The sequence below is a fragment of the Hibiscus syriacus genome, unplaced genomic scaffold (assembly GCF_006381635.1).
Source record: "Hibiscus syriacus cultivar Baekdansim isolate YM2019G1 unplaced genomic scaffold, ASM638163v2 tig00117048_pilon, whole genome shotgun sequence".
Taxonomy (NCBI): Eukaryota; Viridiplantae; Streptophyta; class Magnoliopsida; order Malvales; family Malvaceae; genus Hibiscus; species Hibiscus syriacus.
In genome coordinates, this window is record NW_024063538.1 from 7,736,573 (window position 1) to 7,760,010 (window position 23,438).

Sequence of the window (23,438 nt, forward strand, 5' to 3'; positions counted from 1 at the left end):
TGATAATGATTCTTTTAGGTAAACCATACCGATATATAATCTCTTTTTTCAGGAACTTGCAAATTATAGACTGAGTGACAGTGGCATACGATACAGCCTCTACCCATTTCATGAAATAGTCAATTGCGAAAAGAATGAAATGATGACCATTTGAAGCATTTAGATGAATTTTCCCGATAACATCCATGCCCCACATAGAGAATGGCCATGGTGCTATTATTACATGAAGGGGTTGAGGTGGAACATTGATTTTATCCCTATAAATTTGACATTTGTGACATCTTCTAGCATAATTGATGCAGTCGCTTTCTAATATGGTCCAGAAATATATGCATCTCATAATTTGCCTCGACATCATATGTCCATTCGCATGCATTCCGTAAACTCCGTTATATACCTTTTCTAATATCATATTTGCCTCTTATGCATCTACATATCTCTACAGGATCTGATCATGGCTTTTCTTATACAAGACTTCTCCATCAAAAACATATCTAGCTTATATCCTTCTAATAGTTCTTTTATCAGTTTCGATGGCTTATTCTGGATAACTTTTGTTTTTGATGTATTATAGAACATCATGATACCAGGGCTTAATGTCTCTTACTTTCTCGATTTGATAACAATGAGCTGGATACTCATATGACTACATTTTAATTAGCTTCATATCAAACTCCCTGCCAACCTTGAATGCAGCTGCCAAGGTAGCTTAAGCATTGGCCATTTGGTTTTCTTCTCTAGGCACATAATGGAAGGATACTTCATCAAATTCTTCGAGTAGATCCAATATTAGCTTTTGGTATTCCACCAGTTTTACATCATTTGTTTCCCATTCTCTGCGGAGCTGATAGATCACTAAAGCTGAATCTCCATATACCCGTAAGGTTTTTATATTTTGTCCAACAGCAGCTCGAATTCCTAAAACACAAGCCTCATATTCTGCCATGTTGTTGGTGCAATCGAAATTCAGTCTGCTGGTGAATGGGTAATGATTTCCTTCAAGGGAGATCAATATTGCCCCAATGTCATGTCCTAATGCATTTGATACACCATCAAAATGAATTTTCCAGGAATTACATGTGGAAATACTTGATTCTTCTAAGGATATGGCTATCAAGTCTTCGTCTGGGAAGTCAAATTCCAGCAGCTCGTAATTTTTAGCATTTCTGCTTGCAAAGAAATCTGATATGGCACTTCCCTTAATAGTTTTTTGGCTCACGTACTCGATTTCAAATTCAGACAACAGCACCTGCCATCGGGCTAATCTTCCACAGAGAGTAGGTACACCCATCATATACTTTAGTGGGTCTAACTTGGAAATCAACCAAGTGGTGTGGTACATCATGTATTGTCTGAGTCTACGCGTAGCCCAGACAAAAGCATAACAAACCTTTTCGATGAGAGGATATCTGATCTTACAATCAGTGAAGTTCTTACTCGGGTAGTAAATGACCCTTTCCTTTCTCCCGGATTCATCATACTGACCCAGAACACAACCAATTGAATTCTCGAATATGGATAAATACAAGAATAGAGGTTTGCCTTGGATGGGGGACATTAAGATATGAGTGTGAGATAAGTATTCTTTTATTTTATTTTTGAATGCAATATGACACTCCTTATCCCATGTTTCAGAGTTATTTTTTCGAAGAAGGCAGAAAATTGGGTCGCAGTTGTCGGTCAGTTGAGATATGAACCGCGCTATGTAATTTAACATGCCCAGAAAGCCTCGAACATCTTTGTATGTTTGTGAGGGAGGTAAATTCTGGATGGCTTTGACTTTATCTGGATCGACTTTGATATCTCTCTTACTGACCACGAAGCCTAACAGCTTTCCAGATATTACCCCGAAGGTTCATTTATTGGGATTCAATTTCAGCTGGAACTTTCTTAATCTTTGAAGAAGCTTTCTCATATTTTCGACATGTTTATTTTTGGTTTGTGATTTGACAATCATGTCATCAACATAAACCTCGATCTCTTTGTGCATCATGTCATGAACAATGTCACCATGGCTCTTTGATATGTTGCCCCAACATTCTTTAATCTGAAGGGTATCACCTTGTAGCATAAAATTCCCCACATTGTGACAAATGTAGGTTTTTCCATGTCCTCAAAATGCATCTTAATCTGGTTATATCCTGAGAATTCATCTATGAATAAGGAAAATGCATTCTCGGTAGTATTATCCACCAAAGTGTCTATGTGCGGTAGAGGAAAGTTATATTCGGGACTCGCCTTGTTAAGGTCTCGGTAATTGACACACATGCATATTTTTCCATCTTTCTTTAGAACTGGCACTATGTTAGCCACCCATTCTGGATACTCGACCACTTGAAGGAAGCCGCATCGAATTGTTTCTTGACTTCTTCCTTGATCTTAAGGAGCATTTCAGGTCTCATTCTTCTTAGCTTTTGTTTCACATGTTTGCATTCTAGCTTGATAGGCAGTTTGTGGACTACCATATTTGTATCTAGCCTTGGCATATCTTGATATGACCATACAAACACATCTTTGTATTCTTGAAGTAAGAATATTAAGTTTTGTCTTGCTTCAGTCGAGAGAGTTGTGCCAATTTTGATTTTTTTCTTTCTTCTTTTGTACACAGATTGAGGGTTTCAATTTTCTCTTCATGTGATAATATTTGCTTGTCTTCTCTTTCTACCATCCTTAATAATTTAGAGGGTAAACTGTACTCGCCTTCACTGTCACATTCATAAACTTCCCCAAGACAAATGAACTATTCAAAATTCACTTCCGAGTCAGTATCATTAGCGCCTGCATTACCATTATCTTAAAACCTAAAAGAGAAACAAAATATGTATGTGTGAGAGGAAAATATCCCACACAGAATGGACAAAGATTAAATTTAAAAGAGGATAAAATGAAGTACTGAATGAAAGAAAATTGAATTCAAAAGAAAAGTATTGAATGAAAGAAAATTGAGTTAAAAAAGAAATAAGAAAAATGTTTGTCGTGAAAGAAACTGTATCTTTTATTGAACTTAAAAAAACATTTATTCACCCATAAAAAAGATCACCTATTTCCCTATGTGTAGGAGAATAGGGATAATTTGAGTATTACTCTGAAAGAAATTTGAAAACCACATGTAATTCTTCATCCGTCCAGTTGCTGAGCACCGACCCATGCGGCCAAGGGCAGATTCCTGACTCATCCATATTTTGGCATTTTCTGTGGTTATAGTGTTAATACTCCAATCTTTCAAAGCATCCTTTTAATTTGGTGAGGTGGTCCCAAACTCATAACCATCGGATTTAAATGTTTCAAAAAGAGATGGAAAAACCATGGGTTCACATTGAAAATCTTTCCCATTTAATCTGGCCAACCTTCTGTCTCAGCCTTTCTGGATTTCCTTTATCTTCTGTTGTTGACTGGGCTGAAAATCAAGCCTGAACTTATAGGAAGAACATGACTAATCCTTCCTTGCAACAGACTCCCAAATCCCTTTCCTACCTTTGCACCTTTTCCTAAGGTCTGCTTGATCTCCATTTTAGTGCATTCAGAAAGCCCTGGTTTGGAAATCTTTCCTCTTTTAGCAAAAAATATGGCATTTAAAAACTCTAGGAAGAGGAATGGACATTCTACAGCCTCATCATTTACTTTTATGTATGGGGCATCAGTGGTCACACTCGCCACGATATCTTATTCAGTATTAACAATTACCAGAGCCCCGTCGATGACAAACTTGACTTTCTGGTACAACGTAAATGGTACTGATCCAACTTGATGGATCCAAGGCCTTTCCAAAAGGTAGTTGTAGGAAGGCATGACGTCCATTATCAGAAATTCAATATTGTAAGTAGTAGATCCAATGGTTAAAGGTATCTCAATCTTGTCAATTCCCTCCCTCTTGGTCCTATCAAATGTTCAGACCACTCTATGGCATGTTTTCATGTAGGAAACGTCTATTGGCAACTTTTTCAATGTAATCAAATACATCACATTAAGGGCTGAACCATTGTCAATTAACACATTCAGTAAGGTGTGCCCCTTACAATGAGAGGTAATGTGTAATGCCTTAGCTCGACCTTATCCTCCAGACGGAATCTCATCATTAGAAAATGAAATGAGATTATCAGCTTGAATATTGTTAACCATTCGATCCATCTTTCTGACTAGTATGGCTTGTGGCACAAACGTTTGATTTAAGACCTTCAAAAGTACTTCCCTGTGTTCCTCTGAATTTAGCATCAGTGCCAACATTAAAACACATGTCGACAGGCTATGTAATTGGTCTACGATGTTGTACTCACTGTGTTTTGAAATTTTCAGGAACTCTATAGCTTCTTCATCCTTTAGTGTCAGTACATCCCCTTTGAAGGGCTCCAGTGGTCTCTGGGGGAACTTAACCTTTTGTAAGTAGCGTTTCCCCATGGCATGTCCCACTTTGTTTTCATCCTCCTTCAGGGTGTTTACTTGGCATTCATACTTCCAAGGAACTTGCTTGTTGTCCTTGTAGGAAAAATATAGGGGTGTTGTGATCACCACCTTTGTTTCTGTTTTCTCTACTATCACTTTAGAGGTAATTACCAAAGGAAGACCCCTGTCATATCAGCTTTTAGATTTCTCTTCACTTACACAAACATCTTCTTTAGGAGAATCTTGGATTTCATCATAGAATTCCAGCTCCTTCCTATCCATCATGAGCTGGATCAAATCTTTAAATTCTGGGAAATCTTGCACTTTATGTCCTTCTTCATTGTGGTAACAACACTGGTTATCATCTTTACTCCTTGATATATCAAAATGTGGTGCAAAAAACCCTGCTTTCGCCATTTGTCTCCATACCCAATCCAGATGAGACTTTATTTTAGAAATGTTAGTCTTAACTTTCCTATTTTTATGTGAAATAACTGCATTAATCCCAGTCTCTTGATGGTTAGGCAAAGGATTTTATGCAATATTTGGTGCCCCTGAGTCGAAGTGGATCCAATTCTTGTTACACATTCTTTGTATGATCCTCTTGAATGCGAGGTAATTCTCAATAGTATACCCCGACACACCACCCTGATATTTGTAGTGAGCGTTCTCATCATACCGTATGGGGTATAAGGGCTTCATAGGTTTCACCGGGTATGGTGACACTACATGAGTGTCAAAGAGTTGTTGATATAGTTCCTTGTATGTCATGGGAATAGGATCGAAATGCTCATTTTCTCTTTCTCTCCTAGGTTCCCTCAGACTTTCACTAGAACTACCTAATGGTACAGTTGTACTTGTTTTTGAATTGGAGATTGTAACACCTTTATTGGCGTTGTAGGTGTTTATTTTATTAATTTCTCCCTCTTTCTTTTTCATAGGAGGTTTCTTGCTTGATTCTCCTCCTTAAATCTTGCCTTGTTTTATGGCCATCTCAATCATCTCCATAGCCATAACTAAGTCAAAGAAATTTCCTGATGTGATTGCAACAAGGTGCCCGAAGTAAGGAGTCTTCAGGGTTTGCACAAAAAGCTTTCTGGTTTCCTTCTCATCCAAAGGTGGATGGACTTGCACAGCTAAATCCCTCTATCTCTGTGCATATTGTTTAAAGTTCTCATTATGCTTTTTCTCCATGCATTGTAGTGTGACTCGATCTAGTCTCATATCATTTATATGCTTGTATTGTTCCAAGAATGACTTGGCTAGATCTTTCCAGGTCTTGATATGAAATCAATTCAACTGAATGTACCACCGGATGGCTGAACCAGACAGACTTTCCTGGAAGCAATGAATCTGGAGATAATCATTTCCTATATATCTTGTCATCTTCCGACAGAACATGGTAATATGGGCTAAAGGGAAACTGTTCCCATCATATTTCTCAAATTTATGAGCTTTGAATTTTGGTGGGATCACCAAATCTGGGACTAAACTCAGCTCTAGAGCATCAAATCCATAAAAATCATGGTCCCCCTTAACCACATTCATTTGGTCTTCTGGCAATTTAATCTTTTCTTCCATTTTTTTTGCCTTGTCTTCTTCATCAAAATCTGGTATAAGGTAATCATTCAGATTATTCTCAGGGTTGGATACAGAAGTATGTACCTTTAATGCATATGAGGTTTTTGATTTTGCATCGGATGAGTCCCCTTGTAGTCCTGGTAATATTCCATGTGAGATAACCACCTGCAGGGTAGGTGGCATAGCTCCCCCTTCAGATGACCCTGCCTTAGGCGCGCTTGCCTGATTAATGCCAGATAACCTGATAACAATTTGATCAACCAAATATTCTTGGCTTTTAGTGATCGTTTCCAGAGTACTTTGATTATTCTGGCTTATCTTTTCTTCTAATTCCCTTAGCAACTTCAACATGTTCTCTTCGAGTTGAGCAATTTTGTCTTCCATTTGTCTTTTCTTTGTGCGAGTGTTGTAAGGATGATGTATGTCCAGGGCTGGTGTTTGTTCCCTAGACATTTTTCTGTTAGTTAATGTGAATGTAAAAACATGAAATAAATGAAATGCAAGGTATGAAAATAATGTATGATGCATGAGAATTAGAGGCATTGATATAGGAAATGTGTCTATTATTGTAAAAAGTCTTTATTAAGAAAAAAGTGTTTTATTTTTTAGAGACAAAAATATCTTAAAGGTATATTCTAACTAAGTCCTCTAAACCCTGAACAGCTTCTAACAGGTTAACAAGTCATTTTTCTTCATCTGTCACTAGTTGAATACCCTGTCGGACCACTCCGGCTTCCCTTGCTAAACCTTGCAAGTGACAAGTTACTTGTTGTACTTGTTCTAGGAAATATCAAATAACTGCATCTCTAGCTTTCACTCTTTGTTGGGCCTGTTCCCAACAAAAACACCACTAAAATCCCCCATCAAAGGAAATTATCTGAAGCTCACTTGCTTGTTTCTTGAACCCGTCCACAATGGCCTCCAACTCAACTATGGTTTTGCCATCCTATTATTTCTTCTTTTGAAGAGATTTCTCTAAATCAGTTACCTGGATCCTCAAACACTTATTCTGGTGTTGGATGTCTAACAAATGTCTCTAAGAAGTCTTTAGTTGTTCTTTCAAGGTCTCTCTTTCATCCTATCCTTCAAACTTTCTTTTTAGGTTGTTAGCTTCACTTTTCCATTACTCAGAAGATCTTTTCAGATTAGAATTGCTCTGGACTTGTTCTTGATATCCTTTTATCAAATCCTCAAGCTCAAAACAAATCTTCTTCTCTTCCATCTCTAACTTGTCTGCTCGATCCTTCTGGGTATTGACATCCAACTTTCACTGGAATATTTCAGCCTCGAGTTCCCTTAGACTTTATTTCAACTCCTTCTTTTTGGCTTCAAATTCTTTCCTTACTATCTCCAGCTCGAAGGGAACATGCTTAAGATGTTCTTCTATGGTTCGAGTGTCTTCATGGTCTGGCACTGGGATGGTGTCATTTTTCCTTAACCTTCTCCATTCCCAATAGTTGGGAGTAATCATGTCTTTGGTGGCCATGACATCTATACAAAACATTTTCTTCCATGAATCAGTTCATTTTTTGACATTTTTCTTGTAGTTGTCCCCATGATATACAAATTTTGATCAAGTTATTCCATGTGTTGTTGGGACAAACTGGCGTGCTCCATACTGTCGAAGTGCCAAAAGTGGAGAGTATCCAACTCCTCCCCATAATCCGAGTAATTTCATAGTTTCTGAGTCTCCACATCGGAAGAGAATGTCATTATGGGTTAACCAGTGGGCTCTCCAGACAATATCCCTATCACGAATGTGTGTGAATACATTCATCCATTTTTCTTTTGGGACGTATTCTTGCCATTTCAGGGTGAGGAATTCCCCTAAAGTATAATAAATGGTGTTGAATTGGCGGTAAGAAATCTCGTTAGTCTTCCAGAAGTGACTATGGATTCAAACTTGGAGAAGTTGTGCACACCCTAAAAATCTTCCTCCGCCAATCTTTTTACAATGGTTGATGGAATAAAAAGTTTCAACTAAAATTGTCGCTTCTGGATTTACTCGTTTCAGGAGCTGTTCGAACAGTTCCACCACAGCTGCCTCAATGTATCCCAAAGTCTTTGTGAAGATAATCCAACCATAAATACCCAGAGTAAAAAGGTTCATTGCCTTCCATTCATCGGGTGATTCTTCATAAGTTGTTTGATATGGGTCCGAACAATTCTTTCCCCACTACCTTTATTTTGAATTCGATCAGTTACCTATTTCTCATCTACCCCTCCGCTTTTGCCAATCCGTTCTTGAAAGGCTGACTCTTGATGTGCTTGATGTAAACTCGATCCATTCTGATTCCTTTGCAATGCAGCAAAGCAGTATATTCTTCGATTATGGGTACCATGTCTTCTTGGTTAAATGTGAAGAAGTTGTACCCCGAATTCTAGAATTATACTAGGGCTAGAATTAGGGGCTCATTTGTCTTGACATAGAGTAGAAGTGCGATATCACTATACCGTTAACATAACCTCCTTTTCTGGTCACCTTTCAAGCTATCCCAAATACTCCGTAGTTCTTGAACATCATTTTACTTTAGGCTAACATAAGCATAACCAATCAGATTTGACACATAGTTTCTTTGCAGACTGTCTCCATTTTCTCTGAGTCTTTTCGGACCATAGTCGTACCTCAGCATTTTTCACCTCTTGCATTACAACCCCTTTGTCTATTAATGAGGATTATTTGCGTGTAACAAACACTTTTTGTGAATCATTTACCTCTTTTATGATGCAAATGATAAAAAACAAACATGAAAGAAAAATCAGTTAGTAAGATAGACATAATATAATAATAAAAGTAAAAAACGATAAGGAAGTAAAACATCCTAGATTTTGAAATGGAGTTTTGGGGTGGGCTTTAATTCCCTGTAGTCTCTCGGTTTAGGTTCTAAAGAAGGTACCCGAGTTCTCCTTACTGGTACCCGTTGGGCTTGCCAGGCCCTCAGTCCTAAGCTTATTACAAACTTATGTGGACCAAGTTAAACTCGAGAGGATACATTTCTTTATGTCTATACAGAGAATAAATTCACACGAAGACATAAGGTATATGAATCCTGAAGGTTACTTGCTAGGCCTATACGGAGAATAAATTCCCATGAAGGTGTTGCTTTCACCTCCACTTAAAAAGGGTTTTAGAATTGGACTTCGACTTAAATAAAATGTTAGATCCGCCACCGATCATTTTTTTATAAATTTGTTTGATCAGACACCATCTTACATGATCTGAGTTTTACCAGAAATGTGTCGGATTCAGGAGTTGGTTACAGTCAAGGAAGGATTAGCACCCTTGTACTACCCTTTCGGTACCATTTTAAATTTTCAGTTGTCTTAATTGCGAAAATTAAAATTAAAATTAAAATTTAAAAATTCAATTCAAACTGATTACCTTTTATTGATTGAAATTATCCCTAAAAGGTCAAAAAGGTTAGATTGAAAAATATTAAATAAATCGAAGAGAGAGGGAGAAAAAATAAATAAATTGAGAAAATAACAAAAAAAATGTTAAGAAAAATAAAAACTAAAAAAAGAGAAAATTTTCAATCCTAAAATTAATAAAATAAAAAAGTGTAATATATATATATAACAATGTTTTAAAAAAGAATAATGAAAAATGAAAAAAAAACATATTAAAATTAAAAACAATAAAAAATATAAAATAAATAAATAAAAATTTAAAGGATCAAATTAGAACAAATCGAAATTTTATGGATCAAATTGATGCTAAAAAATGAACTGCAAGAGAAAAAACAAAAATTAGGGGGTTAATTTGCAAAATAAAAAAATATAAACAATGATTAAATTGAATAAATTTAAATTTTGAGGGTAAATTTACAACAGGTGACCAAAACGAATTAAATACCCAAAAAAACCTTTCTCTCCCTAAAAATCTCTCAACCCTCTCCCAAAAAAAAAGCATCCGATCGAAGGCCGGTCACCTTCCCCAACCACACTCCACTGCCCGGCTACTGCTACGGCCACCACCACTGGTGGCCGAAAAATCCAAACTCGCCCGAAACGTTTCGCTCCTCTCCGTGAGTCTAAAACCGAGACTTAAATCCCCTAAAAAACCTTACATCGACTTAGATCTAAGCTCAAGGGTCGAGACTTTACCTTATTCGACGATGGTCTTTTCGCTTTCCTCGATGGTTGTTCTTCCTACTATGCTTGATTTCCTTTTATGTTTTCTTTTTGGTGCTTTCCTTCTTGTATTGCTTGCTTTTTTTCTTTGCTTGAGCGGGGTTTTATAGCCTTATAAATCCTTCTTTATCGTTCGATTTAGTGTTTCACTAGGATTAAAATACATGCCTTCAGTTGTTATTGAATCCCATGAAATCACGTTTGTTGAGTGGTGATTGTGCCGAAAAAATGGGCATTGGGTTGCGGGTGAAATGAGGAATCTTCAAACCATCTCGACCGTCGGATGGTGAGTTGATCCGACGGTCCAGGATATGCGACGCCGAAGGGGAAAGAGGTTGGAAATCCTAATCCCTGGAGCAGGCCTGGTCTGCTGGGCCTAGTGGGTTGACTTTCAGGTTAAGCCTGATAATAAAGTAAAAAAATAAATAAAATAAAATACAAAAAAGAATTATAAATATAGGTTTAATAATAATATGTAAAATACATAATATACATACTGTAAATATAAATAATATACGTATCATATAATATAAATATAATGTATATGCATGCTATATAAAGTAAATATACTATAAGATATATAATCTATCATAATACTATACAGAGGGTCGGACGAAAATGTGTGTCTACACTATGTTTATTATTTTATAATGATTATGCAAAAAATTGGTTCATTAATGATAACTATATTTGTTTTTTTAAAATACAAATCAAATATACCAATAACTAATTGGTTTAATGGGATGAGATATTAGATATGTTATGTAAGGTTAAAAATTTGAATGTTGGCATTTGCTAATGGAATAAACTGGGTTGGAAGAGTCGTCTTTATCTCTGCAGTATCCAATCCGAATTAATCAATTAAAAATTAAATACCAAGAGTTATACAAAAAATACAAAACAAATATAAACACTTATATCACAAACAAATAAAATAAAATGCATAGCACGAACTGACCGACCTCAGTGGTAAAGAAATTGTTGTTATTCCTTAAAGTCTTGGATTCAAATATCAGCAATGTCAGGAGTATGAGCATTCAATATCAAACGGTTAAGAGTTATCTTTGAACATATACTACATTGTATTTACCCCAAATTAATAAAAAAAAATACATATAATTATATTGTTAATCGTACAATAATCAAACAACATACAAATTTTAATTTTCTAAACAGACTTACAAATTTTTAATTTTTTAAAATGACTTTAAGCGATTGTATATAAATCTATTTATGCGCAAAATATATATTTTTTTATTTCGTTTAATAAATACTTTTATAATTCATTGAGGGAGTGACGTTCTCTTTAAGTCTTGAATTTGAGCAATTGCATCTGTAAGGTGTGTGCTGTTAATAACTAAAAAAATTATAAACAAATAATATCTAATGATTACTCCAAACTATTAAAGAAATCAAATACTTTTAAAATTTTATTTATTTAACTTGATAACTAAATAAAAAAAACTCAATATCATGATATATTACATTTAGATTTTTTGATATAGTCATCAATACCTAATTTATTAGTCAATTAATTTCGGTAGGATATTGTAGAGGTCGAATATAGAAGAGATCTTTTCAAATTTAATTTACTTCATTCATAGATATTAAGATTCGAATTTCTACTTTAACTAAATGATTTACTGTTTTATCTCGGTAAATTTGCTGATTATTGGTATAATATATTTTATCAATACGACATGTTGTAGGAAGATGATGTAAAAGTAATTAAAGACGCGTATTAAAATAGTATAGCCATTGATAGCGGATTAAAGTCTAATTAAGGAAGCAGGTGGCCGAAGAATCAAACACCACCATTTAACTTGGTCTGCCATTCCTCGCTTCTTAACCAATTCTTCCAAAGATTGCAAACTTTAACTTCTTTTTATTTTTTAGGGTAAATTACAAATTTGATAGGTGAACTTTACTTTATCTTATATTTTATTCACTATACTTTAAATCTTTTAATTTCCTTACTAAACTTAATACATTAAATTTTTTGGTCACTCAGTTGTTAAATAGTTAACAACTTTAAAATGGACAGTTATATAGATACAAAATGACGTCGTTTTGGCGAAAATTTTGTTTACTTTAAAACGTCATTTTTAATACCGTTAACTATTTAATGGCAGAGTGACCAAAATAGGAGAGAGAGTAAAATTCAGTGACAAAAAAATTCAATGTATTAAGTTCAATGAGAAAATTAAATACTTTTAAAGTTCAGTAAGAAAAATAAGAGAGAAAATAAAGTTTATTGAAGAAATTTATAATTTACCCTTATTTTATAATTTTTGGTTCCTAAAGGTGGACCAAACATAGGGATCAAATAAAATCGAATTAAGTTTGGGATTAAGGTAAAAAATACTTGACCTTCGAAGTAATAATATAATAGATCTTTATATGTTTAGAGATGATTACTATAATATTTCTATATCTATCTTTTTATATTAGGTTCATATTTTATCTAATAAAAAACATATATATATATATATATATATATATATATATATATATATATATATATATATATATCGGGGCCAAGTGCATCCTCATTATTTTGGAAAAGTGGTTAAATTTAACTTAATGTGTTAAGGAAAAAAGAAAAAAATTACAATTTTTGCATACCTATTATTTTTAAGAAAAGAAAATTAAAATTTAGAACTCCATTCTTAAATTTCTGGATTAAAAATAAAATTTAACTTAAGAATTGAAATAAATTTTCAATATTAAAATTCAAATGTTAAAATTTAAAATTTTAATTTTTTATTTTTTATTTAAAGATTTAATATTTAGAGTTTAAAGTTTGAAATTGTCATATTTCGTAAATGACTTCACTCTGCCAAAAGATTTCTTTAGTGGCATTGACCATTTTGTCTTCTAAAGATGTAGATGGTACCACATAGCAATTTTCATTAAAACTGTTGTTTTCTTTATTGATATTTCACATGAATTAAAAAAAAAAAAAAAGTAAGAAATCGATTTTCAAAGTTTTTTATTTAGTAAGTCCTTTGGGCCATCAACAAGTCTTTCAACATGATGATTAAATCCTTCAAGCCATCTGTAAGTCTTTCAAGCAAAATAATAAGTCCTTCGAGCAATCCAAAAATTATGCATTTGTGAATGCAATTTTCTTGAATGTTTTTTCGGGTGTCAAACTGAAATTCATATGATATCTTTGATCCATAATAAAAATGAATTTTTGAATTTGTCCTCATGAGAGGAAAAAATGTTCTTAAGAAAGGTAGGAGTCGTTTGATCCAACGGTCATAACCCATCGAGAGTAATCGATAACAGCACGTGAGCACCACGCGCCAACAAGGCCGAGATTTCCAGCACCGAAAACTGGAAAATCACAGCAATCCGGGACTAAACCATTATGAGATTTTCGATCAACAACGTCCTCAACCCCGAATAGATCGAGAAACAAGAAAAATGATTCCGGGATTATCGAAAATAGTCCTGTCATGGGCCTATATAAATATCACGCCGAGCATTGGAAAGATCACCAAGTAAACCCACGACGTAAGAAAATTGGGATCAATTGTACTTTCGGTTTGGAGGGGTTGTTTTAAAAAAATCGATTAAAAAGATTGAGTGTATTAGGTTCCTAAAACAAGCATTTTTAAAGGATAAGGAGCTAGAGTTCATTGGACTATTGTTTTCTTTTATATAATTAAATGAATTCAATTCATTCATATTATAAAAATCTATAATAAGATCGTTTTTCTTTAATTCAAGTCTTTTCATCTATAAAATCAGGATTTAATTTCTGACTTTACCTAAATGATTTTAAAACTCTATCTCACTATACCAATCGATAATTAATCCATTGCACTAATGTTTATTTAAGTATTGAATCAATAAAGTTATTTACATTCTAACTGTTTTTATTTTTTCTTTATATAATTTTGAGTTAATTACAATATTCCAAATTAGTTTCTCATCTCAATTAGATTCTTCTCAATGACAAAACTATGTAGGAACTGGGAGGGCTATGGATTGGCCCCTCAGCTTTTAAGGTCTAATAGTTCTTTTAAGCCTTTGTGAGTTTATATATTAATCAATTAATTATTGCTTCCAAAATTTTAATATTTAAATATTAATCAATTTAACCCTTGCCCTCTAATATTAATTCTGACTCCGTTTCTGATTCGTTTGTTAGTCTAATAATATGCTGTTTTCACAAAAGTCTAATAATATGTTTGAGCATTAAATATCATTTTATATTCAATATAGGATGTGCTTAATTTATATAGATCAAACTGTAAATACAAGTGACATATTGCATGGATAACTTAGGCCCGACAAGTAAAAAACTAGTTATTTGATTAAAATTTAATTTAAAATACCATATCCAAGTTGTTATTGTAGTAGGTGCACACTATTTAAAATTTGATCTATGTATTTTTAGATATACTTTATCTCATATCTAAACCGAAATATAATGCACTGCTTGATGGTTAAAAATAATATTAATAATTGAGGATTCATTTAAGATATTTTAAAAGTTGTGAACCAACTTATAATCTAGATATTATTAGAGGAAATTTAGTGTAAATAAATTCTTTAGATGTTATCAAACTTTTAATAGTTAATGTGTTAGATTTTGACTTGAATTCAAAGTTATACAAATTAATTAAATTAATTAGGAAATAGTAAGAAAACTATTTTGATTAGAAATAGAAACTTTATTTTTCCTTTTAAGTAGAAAATCTACTTAAATTGTATTTCTATTTTATAAGTTTACTTTGTAATTATCTATTTATCCCTATAAATAGATACCAAGGGTAAATGTTACATATAAAATTTTTATTTCTCCAGTATCCTCTTATATTTTCTTCCTTTATATTAGTGAACTTATTCTCCACTGACCGTGGTTTTTCCCTTTTGGGTTTTTCACGTAAATCTTGGTGTTATTTATTTTCTTTTTCGATTGTGTTTATTGATTTGCAAATAATTGTTCCGATGTTGGAACAAACTGGTGTCAGAGCTTGAGATTCAAGAAGATTATGAAAACAATAAAGTATTATGTACAATTATTGGATTCAAACACAAGGTTCTCATTATGGTAGGTGAAGATTCGGGATGTTCTTGCAAAAATTAGATCTAGACGATTATATAGAAGGATTTGATGAGAAGTCGGTAACACAATGGACGAATGAGGAAAAATATAAATATCGTAAATGTAACTTCAGAATGATACGGGTGACCCGATCTGATCTGAGGTGATCCACAGTAAAAATCTGGGGAAAATAAAATTTTATCATAAAAAATTTAAAATCATAAAACAATTTCAACATAAATATATAAATTCAGAAGGTGTTCATACGTTAAAACATAATACAATAATATATAAATATCAAAATAAGTTTCAGACACTGATATAAAAGCAAAAATGTGACCTACGCGCCCCTTAATTACATATTTACTGTACTATGCAAGTGACGTCGAAAGAACTCCCATTACTGATGTGGATAACTACATAGGATCGATTCTTTTTAGATTGAAATTGTGAATAATAGAGTGATCTTTGGGAAAGTTCAGTAATACGAAACTATCAAATGATGCTAAAGGACAAGCATATTTGTAGTAAGGCATAAAGTTTTCTTAATGAACTAAACATATATAGATTATAGTTATGAGTTGAGGTTCATTAATTAATTCTTTAGGTAACAGTAAGGAAACCTATAATTTAGAAGAAACATTCATAGAGACATATTCATGAGATTGAGTTAGGGAGTTTAGTGCGTTATGATAATTATCCAAAAGAGTTATCATTTAGGATCATTTTACCTAGGTTAAGCTTGAACTTTAACGCCATTATGATAATATTATGATCTATTTAGGTTAATTTTATTATATTTTACTTCATGTGCATTATGAGAGTAGTTGGTGGAACTTGGACTATTTTCGCTATTTTTTATGCTGAAATATGGTACGCTGATGTTGTGGCATTGCTGCATGTTATAAGTTATATTGTGTTGTGATGTTGCACCAAATCAAAGAGCAAAACTAGCAATAATTATTGAGTCATCAAGCGGTTATGAAAATTTTTGGAAGAAGGATAGCTGGAATGACAATTTTCAAGGAGGTTAAAATATCTAAAAACATGTGGATTTCTCCCATTGGAGGAAATATTGACCTTGCTAGCCTATAAAAAGGAGCGAGGATCATCTTTCACACCTCTATAATCTTCTCCTATTATTTTTAATACATAATTTACCTTTCAGTCATGGCCGCCTAAACCAGTTGCCAAGACGCGAAGCAGTAGTTAGGGGAACACTACCATGTAGCAACATGATCACGTAGGGTTCAACTTATCTTCTTGTTTCTTGTTCTAAAAAAGAGAAGTGACAATTACAAAGTTTAAACATTTCTTATTTTGGTTTTTTTTTGGATTTGAACTTAATATGTTTGATGAAATGTTTTTATTATTGATCTATGCGTAAATGATATTTTTATGAGCTGCATCTTTATTGGGATAATTTTAGAAATGAAGTTATCTTTAATGTATGAGATTTTGAGGATGTTTATAAATTAAAGTTGTTGATATTTCATGCTATTTTCTTATAAATTAAAGTTGTTGAGATTTCATGATATTTTTATGAGCTGCCAATAGTTGATGCTTTGTTAACTATGTGATTAATAGAATTGGTGAACATTGATTCTAATTAATTAAGTATTGTTAATCATTGTATCTTTCATAACATCATTGTTACAACGTATTCATTATATGAACTACCATATGACATATGCATCTTTTGAACCACTAGCCTATTGCTCTCATGAATGTTGTTACATTGCTTGACTTTACCATTTTGATTTTAATATTTTGTTTCCTTGTAGTTATTTTCTCATTTCAACACCTACAAATCTTTTATAACTATCTCAATAATTCTACTGTAGTTTTTTGTTTATGTGGGTTCGACATTTGATACACTTTTTGTATCTACTTTATTACTTGACATACGATACATGCACTTGCATTAAATGCTGTAGCCATATTCGTAGCATTAGATTTTTGGTATCGTTGTCAGGGAATTGCATTAGAGTTATTTTCTATTTATTTTTACTGACTTTATTTATTTTCAGTTTGCAAGTACTTTCTTGTTAGTTTATTGTTTTAGCCTGCAATGATTGTAAAGAATTAGAGCCTTTTGATCCTAAAATCGAACGAACACTTCGTCGAAGATGTAGACAAGCAAACTAAAATCAAACCAACATGAACGTTGGTGCTGATATCAATGCTTTGCCACCATTGCAAAATGGTGATGATGACTTACCTGCTGGAAATGGAGTATATCCATCAAATTTTTACAACATTGATGACTGCAACAGAAAAATCGAAGAGCATGTTGTGTCGACCTTAGACGATCTGAATCCTAGCATCATGAGACCTGCCATCCATGTTGCCCTGTTTGAGTTGAAACCCACAATGTTTCAGATGCTACAATCAATAGAGCAATATAGTGGTTCATTTACCAAATATTCTAGAAAACACCTTAGAGCAATCATGGAAGTATATGATTCTTTCGTGCAACTAGAGGTGCCCAAGAAAGCTTTGATGTTGAAACTGTTTCTCTATTCTCTTCGTGATAAAGCTAAAGTATGGTTAAATTTACTACATTTGGTGCTATAACATCATCAAATGAGCTTGCTAAAAATTTTTGCTACGTTTCAACCCTACAAACATGGAAGCTAAATTAAGAAATGATTTCAAATCATTCAAATAAATGGAGGACGAGAACCTAAATAAAGCTTGAGAGTGTTTCAAGGATTTGTTACACAAATGTTCGATACATTATTTTTAGCATTGGACGCAAATGAAAATGTTTTACAACGGATTAATTATGCAAACAAGAATGGTTGTTGATGCTTCTTCTAAAGGAGCATTATAAAATAAGACTTACAATGAAGCCTACTGTATTATGGAGAGGATATCCAACAATGATTACCAATATCTCAATACAATGATTATGTCGAGTAAACGTAATACTACAGCAGTGGACAATGATGTTATCAACACTCTAACCTCAAAAATCAAAACATTGATTGAAATGTTGAAAAAAATGCAAAAGCCCAGGGTATGTATGAGGTAAAGGCTACAATTATTGTATCTTGCATTTATTGTGGAAAGGATCATAACTTTGAACAATTTCCACAAAACCCCAAATCATTATACTTTATGAGAAATTATAATATAAATGGCAATACCAATGCTTATGGGAATACTTAAAATTACCATTTTCGAAATTGTCTCAATTTGTCTTACAAGAGCCAAAATGTAGAAAATCCCAATATATTGTTCTAATCAAACTTTAGAAATACACAACAACATTATCAATAATAGCAACGATATAATCAGTAGTAGATGATGCCCTTGCATCAATCATACTATCAGGTAGTGGAAACACAACAACGTCTCAACCAACAAAGTTATTAAGGACAATCTTCAAATCAAATGGGGTAATTGGTAAACGCTCTTAGCAATATGCCGCAAGGAACACTGCCAAATGATATTAAAGTTTTGAAAGCACTCGAGAAAGCTCAATGTAATGAACATTGCAAAGCCATTAAAACACGAAGTGATCTTCATATTGGGAAATCTAAGGAAGAACCCAAAAAGAATGATGATAAAAGGCTTGAACAGTAAGTTAAAGGCAAAGGTGTAGAAGTGGATAAAGAGACACCTATTGAGGATGTCACAGCAAAGGAGACAGGAGAGTGTAGTAATTATGAAACATCGTCAACAGCAATTCCAATAACATTTCCTCTTGTAATGCCACCACTAATGCCAAGACAACCAAATACAAGGCCTCTTCCACCATTCCTTCAACGATTCAAGAACACTAAAAAGGACTAACAATATAAAGCATTTATTGATGTGCTAAGACAATTGACAATCAATTTTCCATTAATTGATGCTTAGGAGCAAAATTCAAATTACATAAAGTTCATAAAGGAGATTTTTTCCAAGAAGAGAAGACTTGGTGAATTTGAAACGGTTACACTCACCGAGGGATGTAGTGTTATGGTTACAAGTCGATTTCCATTAAAACTCAAATATCTAGGGAGTTTTAATATTCCTTGCATTATTGGTGATCAATTTGTAGGTAAAACATAATGTGATTTAGGTTATAGCATTAACTTCATGCCTTTGTCAATTTTTAGGAAATTTGGAAGTGGAGAAGAAAGGCCCACCACTTTGACTCTTCAATTTGTTGATCGTTTTATCGTATATCCTAGTGGCATTATGAATAATATGTTAGTTTGAGAGAATAAATTTTCCCCCTACGTATTTTACCATATTGGATTGTAAAGTCGACAAGGACATTCCAATTATACTTGGACAACCCATCCTTTCTACCGACCAAACCTTGATTGATTTTGAAAAAGGAGAACTCACTATGTGCTTAAATGATGAACACATCACTTTTAATGTTTTAAATAATGTTTCATATGCGTGTGACAATGTTGAGTGCTATTCAATTGATGTTATTGACATTTTTGTGTAGAAACAATGAGATGATTGGCATATCGTTGATGTTGCCACAAGCATTGTTGTGATAATTATGGATGAGCATGTGACACGAACTTGATGGGTTTTGACCCGACCTGACCCTATTAGTTCAATGTTTTTTAAAAAAAAGGCCAGGTTGGATTAGGTTTTTAGAGGTTATGTTTGAGTCAAGTTGGGATCGGGTTTAGGGTGAAAAATGTTTGACCCGACCTGACTAAAAAAAGTTATAATTTTACCGTATATATTTAGGGATAATTACACTAATACTCTCTATATATAATTTTTCAATTAAATCCTTATTTTTATTGAATAAAAATAATATTTTTAATAAATATATTATTTCATGTAGGGTAAGGTCGTGTTCAGGTTATGTGAAAGGTGTATTTTTTTTGGGCAGAGTTTAGGCTAGGTGGAGGATGTATAATTTTTGGTTTTGGTCAGGTTTATAAAAAATTTGACCCAACCCATAACCATCCCTAGTGACAATCGAGGAACTAGATGATAGCAGTTAAGTCGAAGGAAGGTATACACATCATTTTGAATCATTAGAGCTTCCATCTCAGCCTATTCAAGTTCCTTGACCCTCTATTAAAGATCCTCCCACTCTTGAATTAAAGCCTCTTCCCAATCATTTGAAGTATGCATTTATTGGAAAAAAATGAGTCTCTACCTTTTATTATTGCGCCAAAGATGAGAGCAGTGCATGAAGAATAGTTGTTTAATGTTTTGAAATAACATAAGCGAGCAATTGCTTGAAGCATCGTTGATATTAAGGGCATTAGTCTAGTTTTTTGTATACATAATATATTGTTGGAAGATCTTAATAGCAGTTTAATTAGAAGGAAATGAGGTTGAATCCTATTTTGAAGGAAGTTGTTAGAAGGGAAATCATCAAATGGTTAGATACTAGAATAATCTACCATATTTTTTACAATATTTGAGTGAGCCATGTTCAATGCATGCCAGAGAATGGCGGCATCACCATTGTTTCAATGAGAAGAATGAGGTAGTTCTAATGCACATCACTATTAGTTAATGTATTTGTATAGACTATAAAAAGTTGAACAAATCCATAAGGAAATATCATTTTCTATTGTCGTTTATTGACCAAATGCTGGATAGGCTTGCTGGTAAAGCTTTATATTATTTTCTTGATGGTTATAATGTCTACAATCAAATAAAAATTACACCTGGAGACTAAGAGAATACTACTTTCACCTGTCCCTATGGTGCATTCACTTTTCGAATGATGCCTTTTGGCTTGTGCAATGCTCCAACAACGTTTTAACATTGTATGATCACTATATTTTTTGACATGATTGATGAGTTTCATGCTATGCAACCTAAATGATATGCAATATATGAAGTCTAAAGTATATGAACATCAGGCTTATCATAAGATGTACATCATAAAGTAAGATAACATAATAATACGTGATGATTAAAACATGCTTATATATATAAATAATGAATGACATATTACAAGTATGCATGAAGTAAGTAAAACAGGAATGTAAAAAGTGTATAAAGACTCCATTGACTTCCATCCTTGTAAAATAAGATGAAAGTATAAAGAAGATGAGTAAGTGCATGAGTAAGATTGTATCATTATATGTTCTCTAATTCTAGTCTATTGAAGTCATTTTGGGCTAAAGTGGATTCACAAACATGTTTTCTGATTAACATGTCTCTATCCATGGCTATTAACTAAAATACTCTACATGAGATATGGTCTGGTAAGAATGTAGATTATTCTAATTTGAATATATATAGTTATCCTACGTATGCTCATATAAACAATGGCAAATTAGAGCCTATATCCATATAGTGCATCTTTGTAGGAAATAAGGAGTAAAAGTCTATAAATTGTGGTGTCCCCAAACTAGAAAGATAATTATTAATAGAGATGTGATATTTGATTAATCTTGGTATGTTGTAAGGATCTCCTTTTAATGAAACTACCAAGAATTCAAATGAATCAGAGATTACACAGAAGAAGGTAGAAGTTAAGTTTGAAACAGATTCTGTGTTTGAATACTCACAGAGAATATAACTCATTCGCAATAGTCTATTTCATCGTCGTCTATTGTACAAAATAGACACAAAAGAGAAATCTAATGATCGTAAAGTTATAAGGAGGCTGATCTAGTCACGTACACTTTGAGCGTTGCAAAAGAAATTGATGCAAACTAAGAGCCATCATTCTATTCAAATGCTATTAGCTAGAAAAACTTAGACAAGTGGATAATCATAATGTAGGAGGAAATAGAGTCACTTCACAAGAATAAAACTTGGATTTTAGTGAAACTATCCAGCAGAAAGCAAACCATTTAGTGTAAGTAGGTGTACAAAAAGAAGGAATGAATTCTTGGAGTTAAAAAACCCAAATACAATGCAAAGCTGGTTGTGAAGGAATTTAGCCAAATCCTTGGTATTGACTTTAATATTGTGTTTTCTATGATGGCAAAACATAGTTTGATTAGAGCTTTGCTTAGGATAGTAGCTATGCGAGACTTGGAGCTTTAGTAGGTAGACGTGAAAATGACGTTATTGTATTGTGAACTTGAAGAGGACATTTACATGTAACAACCGAAGGGTTTCATGATTTCAGAAAAGGAGGATCATGTTTGTTCAGTGAAGAAATCTCTTTATGGACTTAAGTAGTCGTCTAGACAATAGTATATGAGGTTTGACTCTTTTATGATTTCTCTTGGTTTTAAGCGAAGTAATTTTAACACATGTGTTTACTTCAAAAAAGTTTTGATGTTTCACTTATATATTTGTTTATTTATGTTGATGATATCTTGATAGCTGCAAACAATAAAGAAAAGATTAGACATGTGAAACGTCGACTTAATAAGGAGTTTGAGATGACATATCTTAGTCATGCGAAGAAGATACTAAGAATGAATATTAGAAGAGATAGAAAAGCAGGTAAATTATACCTATATCAAACGGAGTATATTGAAAGGTTGTTTAATATGCAAAGGGCGAAGCCCATCAGCACTCTGCTAGCAACTTACTTCAAACTTACATCGGATTGTTCAACAAAATCAAATGCGGAGGTAGAATACATGTAATGTGTTCAATATTCTAGTACACTGGGATATCTAGTGTATGGTTTGGTTTGTATGCGTTCGGACTTAACGTATACGGTTAATTTAGTAAGTAGATACATAATGGATCCCAATAAAGATAGAGTTTAGATGAACTAGTGATGTTTGCTTATAGTTTAGATGAACTAAAGATGAATTCATAAGATACATATATTTTTATTTTGTGGGAGATCATGATAAGAGAAGATTACAAATGGGGTACATATTTGCGGTTAAAAGATATGCCATTAGTTTGAAAGCTACTCTACATAGCATAGTTTCCTTGTTAACTATTGAAGTGGAGTACATGGCAATCATTGAAACTTGTAAGGCGATTTGATTGAAATGACTCTTTGGTGAACTTAGTGAAGACCTTTAGATCAGTACGGTGTTATGTGACAGTCAGAGTGTTATATTCTTAACGAAAGATAAGTGTAATGTCATGTGTTCCAAATTCTAGTGCAAGGGATCTCTACTGTATGCTACAGTTTGTACACATTTAGACTTGAGTATGTTGTCATTTTAGTGAGTATATAGATGGCAAATCCCGGTAAAGATGGAGTTTGGACAAACTACTGATGTTTGCTTACAGTTTGGACGAACTATAGATAAAGTCGTAAGGTACGTAGATTCTGATTTTACATGAGATCTTGATAAGATGAGATCACTTACGGGGTACATCTTTGGGGTTGGAAGATGTGCCATTAGTTGGAAAAGTACTCCACATA

The 23,438-nt window shown here is 33.2% G+C and overlaps 1 non-coding gene across 1 annotated transcript; it reads right to left on the bottom strand.

Annotated features, from left to right (window-relative positions):
• Positions 1-17,795: 17,795 nt before the first annotated feature.
• On the bottom strand, positions 17,796-17,902 carry LOC120197759. The gene has a single exon (XR_005523296.1). It is a non-coding gene; the product is annotated as a small nucleolar RNA R71 (small nucleolar RNA).
• Positions 17,903-23,438: the final 5,536 nt, after the last annotated feature.